This window comes from Phyllostomus discolor, chromosome 6 (assembly GCF_004126475.2).
Source record: "Phyllostomus discolor isolate MPI-MPIP mPhyDis1 chromosome 6, mPhyDis1.pri.v3, whole genome shotgun sequence".
Classification (NCBI taxonomy): Eukaryota; Metazoa; Chordata; class Mammalia; order Chiroptera; family Phyllostomidae; genus Phyllostomus; species Phyllostomus discolor.
Genome location: NC_040908.2, coordinates 129,616,440 through 129,623,024, shown reverse-complemented (window position 1 = coordinate 129,623,024; position 6,585 = coordinate 129,616,440). Strand labels below are relative to the sequence as shown.

General features: G+C 40.2%; 1 long non-coding RNA gene across 1 annotated transcript; it reads right to left on the bottom strand.

Annotated features, from left to right (window-relative positions):
• Positions 1-254: 254 nt before the first annotated feature.
• LOC118501290 lies at positions 255-834 on the bottom strand. Its single transcript, XR_004903913.1, has 2 exons — positions 631-834; positions 255-590 (listed from the first exon to the last, which is right to left on the bottom strand). It is a non-coding gene; the product is annotated as an uncharacterized LOC118501290 (long non-coding RNA).
• Between the last annotated feature and the right edge of the window lie 5,751 nt (positions 835-6,585).

Below are 6,585 nucleotides of genomic sequence, written 5' to 3'. Positions count from 1 at the left end.
ATCTCATGCCTGGGTTCCCAACATAGATAAAGGAGAAACAGCACACTGTATTAGTAGCTAGTTATAGCAAATACTGATATAGGACAAGAGTTGGCAAATTTCCTGTAAAGGGCCAGATAGTAAATGTCCCACTCCTTAAGGACTACATATGGTGTCTGTCACATTCCATTTTTGTTTACAATCCTTAAAAAGTACAAAAGCCATTCTTAAAAGCTATATAAAAATAAGATATAGACCTTCAGACTGTAATTTGGTAATCTCTACTATGGGATAACACTCTTAACTTTGCAAAGTGTTCTCTCCCTACTGGCACTGGAGTTTTCAAAAGATCATTCAAGAATTGTAAAAGCCAGCTGCTACTGGATGATGGCGGTATACAGTAAAACCAGTAAATCTTGTCTGCAGGGTATTCTGGGTCAACAGGGATTAACACCATAGTCCGATAATCCCTTAAAGTTCAAGATGTCTTCACACCCCCCACTCCCCAGCATAGTTTTATTCTAGTAAATAGTGTGCTTCTTTGGGGAAAGGTTGAGAGAAAGATTTACAAATACTTTTGATGTCGTCAGAAGATCTTCTCTCAAAGATACCTAGTGTACTCTGTATTCAAGAGCCTCTGGACCTGAAAACTTCCCAGGACTAGGAAGAGTGAAGGCTGATTCTCTTAGCAGTGTCTCTAATCAGGCCTCTGTTTTTCCAACCAAGTTTGTTCAATTACATAAATATTTAAATCCTTAGTGAGCTGCCCATTTATTTTAGTACTAGAAACTCGATGATTAATTAACCACCAAAAATCTCTGTAGTTCAAACATTTCAATTACCACTCTGATACTACTTTGCTTTGGTAATTGTGCCCCCTGTGTCTATGGTAGTCATGTTCTGCTATCTGGCCTCTGCCATCTCAGGGTCTGTCATCATTATTGAAATTAGAAGTCCCATTTTAATGGCAACACATGGCAACCTTTATCCAGAGAGAACAGCCATTACATTAACATTTAGGGATGCGTATGCTATTCTCATCAATATATTTCTTCATGCTATACGATGATGAAAAGGTGTGCTCTAGGCACTTTTGGGGAACATTGGGGTGGAGAATCCAATACAAGTAACAATCCTCTTCAGTGTTTCTTTCCTCACAAACCTTTGGCACTTGTCTTCAACATCAACATTATATCAAGAAATGTATGGCAACCCAACTTGATTTACTTTCATTCACCAGTTGAGTCATTTCTAACTAACCACCTGAGCATAATCAGACCACTCCTAGATACCTGAACTCCTACGTTGACTCCAAAGCGTCTGGTAAGTGTTTTTATCAATAAATTCTTCCCTTGGTCTTATACCATCAGAGTCTATTCTTATACATTCCCCAGCTTTTTGCTAATGCATTTGAGCAAAATCTTGCCATTTTTCTGGCATGTAATCCTTTTTCCTCCAGATTTACTTTGTGATTGGTCCCCTAAAGCATGCCAGGACCTGACTCTATAGGTTTGGAATTAGTAAGAAGAGCCAAGGGAGGGAAAGGAGAAAAATCGATAACCCTGTACAAGATGAGACCTGAATTATTTATTATTGTGTAACTGACCAAAACTTAGCAGCTAAAAATGACAAGCATTTCAGATAGATTCTGTAGACCAAGAATCTGGAAATTGTATAGCTGGGTGGTTCTGACTCAGTTTCTCTCATGAGCTTGGTATCAAGATGTCAGCTGAGGTCACAGTTATCTTAAGGCTTGATGAGATTGTAGAATCTACTTCTAAGATGGCCCACTCACGTACCTGGCAAGTTAGTTCTAGTCATTGGCTGGAGGTCTCAGTTCCCCACCATGTGGGGTTTTCTATGGTACTCCTTGAGTGTCCTCACAACATGGCATCTGGCATTCCCTAGACCTAAGGGAGCAAAGTACAAAGTACAATTTCTTTTATGACCTAGCCTCAGCAGTCACACACCATTATTTCTACAATATTCTATAGATTAAAGTCAGCCCTATTCATTGTAGGAAGGGACTGCACAGGGGCATTTAATACCAAGAGATGTGAATCACTAGGGCCTTCTTAGAGACTGGTTACCATAAGGTCTCTGGGGTTTTCAAGAAAGAGAAGACCAGCCTCATGAGGGAAAAGAGGGAGCTGCTTCCGCAGAGTTTGCCAGCACAGGGTACCATTTTTGTAGTATTTTTTTACAGTCGGTATCTTCATATCCACATCAGAGATCAAGTGAAGCTGTTAATTCTATCTCTGATAATTCACTGTTTTACTTAAGAAGATTCTGCTTCTAGTTTTTGGTATGTTAGACCTGTGGATACAAGATAGGCTTTTAGGGCAGTGATAGAGAATCCCTGGTTTTCTAAAAATGTCCTGTGCTAAAAATTTGCAACCTTGAGCCTATAATTTTCTTTAAGTTTTCTAGCACAATCAGAAGTAACCAGTCCAATCCTTGCCCTTGCATTCCTTGTGCCATTTATATGGTCTGACTCGGCAACTAGTTGGTTCACCAAAGCCTTCCCTTTAATAGGCACTTCATTTCAGATTACCCCACATAAAATTTTTTAAAACAAAAATTAGGTATATTTTCTCATGTAACTGAAGAGTCAATGGATAGACCTGGACCCAGGGACTCAAAACATGTAAATAAGAATCCATTCCTTGCCATTTCTTGGCTCTGCCTTCCTCTTGTCTATATTCCCAGGAGGACTCTCTCCAAATGATAGCAGAGATGGTCTCTGGGTTACATTTTACTAATTTAGAAGTCCACAGGTGATGATTTAAATACTGCTTCTCCAATAAGTATCATGGACTACCAATCTCTACTAATAGTAACCAGATCTTCACTGCCTTTAGGTATATCCAGGTTAGATAATTCATCCCACATTCTCATTTCCTGGAAAGTCAGTTGTTTACAACATTTCTTATTACTGCATCAGTAAGTGTTCAATTGGGTAACAAAATCCAGTCTAGGTTAAAAGATGTAAAGTAAGGAATCAAATGCTTACAAAATTATCGAAATGACTAGAGGAGCAAGCTATAGGTCCAACTTTTTGGAACCAACTCCAGCCCTCACAACCACTATATTTCTGTCATGATTAGAAATATTCCCACACCATTGCTGCTGGGAGTTGCTGCCATTGTTGGGCACCACAGAACCACATTCCTGCCGCTATTATAGAACACTGCTAGCTTCAGAATCACACACATCATCTCTCCCAAATCCATGCAAGCTAATTGGATACCATATATCTTTCCTAGCTCTTCACATGGCTCTGTTCTGAATTTATTTCTCACAAGATCCATCAAACTGAATTATATCTAGAGTCCTAACTGAAAAGGAGTCTGGAAAATGTCACTGTTAGCCTTCTAACTCTTTCAGATTAGAAAGGGTTTTAGCCTCAACCAACAGTTCCCATATCATTTTCTTCACATCAAATATTATGCTATAGAATTTAGTTGTATCTGCTATATTAGAGTGAGAGTTAAGAACAGGAACAAAACTTTATTCATGTTTAGGATATATGACATTCATTAAAGCATTAAAAAGTCTTCCCTTATCTCATACTGTAACTCTGGAGTTGGAAGCATTATCTCCTCCAGCTCTCTAATACTTGTAAATATACTAAAGCAAAAAAAAAAGTGAAGTTTTACATCTGTTTCTCCCTACTGCAGCCCTTCATGGCTCAACCTGCTTATCTATATGTTGACATAATTGTACCTTAGATTCCTGCTAGATACTTGAGTGGATTTTTATCTTCCCTGTGAGTAAGACTTAATATGGAATTATCTTCCCTGATCAATTGGCCCAGAAATAGCTACCTATTTCCTGATCATTGGACATTTAACCTCAAGGACAACTTACCCCTTATGTCTCATACTTAAAGGGAAGTTTTTGCCTGGCATTTTTGAAGTTCAAGAATCCCCTTCTAGATACCAAATATATAGCAATTTTGATGCCAACCATTTATCTTATCATTACTGTAGACTGACCCATCTTTGGCTGCTGAATCTCCCCTATGTGGCTGAACCTTCCTCTGCCATCAGCTAGGCTCAACATAGTGGCAGGGTGTAATGCAGTGGTTCTCAACTGAAGGGTAATTTTTGCCTCCCAGGGGACAATTGGTAAGAGCAGGAAACATTTTTGGTTGTCACAATGGGGGAATTTTGCTATGGGATATAGCAAGCTATATCCCATATAGTGGATAGAGTGGATATAGTGGATAGAGAGGCCAGGGATGTTGTTAAATATGCACAAGATGGTGTCCTACAACAAAGAATTATTTGGCCCAAAATGTCAATCATGATGAGGTTGATAAACCCTGATTTAAGTTTAAATCCTAGCCTTGTACACTAAGCCCTGTGTTGGAATGTCATAACTCACCAATAAGCTCCAAAATAGGACATCATCATGACATCATCCCTTATCGTTCCTGCAAATAACAACTTCTTCCTATGCCTTCCCTAAGGCTTTATTCATTTATAGACTCCTAACAGCCCTCTTTTATTTCTTCTGTTTATATGTTGCCTCTCCAGGACTATGAGCTCTTCAGGACAATAGTTCCATTTCCCACATACTGTAATCCTGCTGTGTATAACAATTTTAATTAATCCCTAAAAATAATAAAAGAGTCTGGATGCAGACCAATCTTTCAGAATGTTCCCACTCTCTGGACAAAGACTGAGAGAAAAAAAAGAGTAAGTTCTTACCTAATTGAAATATTCAACCCAGCTGAAGTTAAGTAAATAAAATCTTGGATTCACAATCTCCATCTATTTCCACTCATTCTTGAGAGTTCTTGGTTTTTATCTTGGCTTTTTATTGTTTATGTCTAATTGCTCTTTCCAATAATACCCAAGGCAACTTGTACTTCCTTTTTCATTACACATCCAATTTTAATCACTTTTTCAATGTCTATTCTTCCCCCACAAAACTTTTAGTTAAGTGAAAGCAGAGACCACTTCTGACTTATTGATTATAATACCCCTAGCACCATATCACAATGCCTGGCACATAGTAGGTAATTTCCCTTATCATTAGGGCATATGACTTTTTTTTCCAAAATGAATTTTATTAAAACATAATTGGGGACTCCTGGTAAAGATGCTGGTGTAGGCAAACATAGCTCACCTCTTCATAAAACCACATCAAAATTACTACTAAAAAATAGAACAGCCATTACACAGAACTGTCAGAAATTGAGGTGAATGGAAGTCTGACAACTATGGAATTAAAGAAACCACATCTGTCCAGACTGGTAGGAGGAGTAGAGATGTGGAATGGGCTGGTCCCACACTCGCATGTAGTGGATAGAAATTCGGGAGAGATATCTTGGGAACTAGGAGTCCCAGCCTCACACTAGGGTCCCTAGCCACAGGGTTCCAGTGCCAGGAAAATAAGTCCCACATCTTCTGGCTGCAAAAACCAGTAGGAATTGAGTTGGTGAAAGAAACATCTGGGGCCCCAAGAAGTTCCTCCTAAAGAACCCACACATGGACTCATCTACTCAGACTCAATCCCTCTGAGCTCAACACTGGGGTAGCAGCTTGAAAGGCACCAGTGGTATATAGAGAGAAACTGAAGTGTGTGGCATCAAGGTAAGCAGAGGCCATTGTCCCTTTTTTAAACCACCCCCCTTACCCCCTGCCACTGAGCCAGCAAACTGGTGCCATATCTGAGACTCCATCAATCTAACACAGTTTGCCCCACTTGGAGATCCCATGAGACTCCACCCCACCCAATTTATGAGCCCACCCAAGCCGCTTTTCCATATGAATGGCTGGTCTTCTCTCATGCTTTACAACTTTCTAAATCCTCTCAAACTAGCAGCAGTTGGTCTCAGTGAGTTCCAGGTCCAGCACTAGTAGCAGCCAGCCTAGATTTGCAGCTTGGCTTCATCTGGGATTCTCCAAGACCAGCACAAGCAGCAGGCATCTGAAGTTGCTTTATAGTTCAGGCAGGATGACCCAGGCAAAACAGGTGGGGACCAACCTTGGCCTGCACCACCCAGAAAACCCCAGGGCCAGCACATCCAGTGGAAAGCTACAGAATACATCAGAGCACCACCACACTGCCCCTGCACAGCTGATTCTCCATGGATCAGGGAGACTGTTAGTAAGTGGTCACAGCCAATCCTTGCATCTGACTGGCTTGGGTAAATCCCTCCTATTGACTTGCCAACAGCAACCAAGGCTCAACTACAAGAGAAAGGTGTACTCAGCCTACACAAAGGGCTCACCTCAAGTACCCAGCTTGAGTGATAGCAGAGGCTATGTCAATAGACCCTACAGGACATCTACTATATTAGGCCACACTACCAAGACAAGGAGTCAAAGCAGCTCTACCTAATACACAGAAACAAACACAGGGAGGTGCCAAAATGAGGAAACAAAGAAGCATGGCCCAAATGAAAGAACAGATCAAAACCCCAGAAAAAGAGCTAAATGAAATGGAGATAAGCAATCTATCAGATGTAGAGTTGAAAACATTGTAAGGATGCTCATGGGACTTAGTGAGGACCTCAATAGCATAAAAAACATCCAGTCGGAAATGAAGGATAATTGAAATAAAGAATAATATACAGGGAAACAAAAGTAGAAA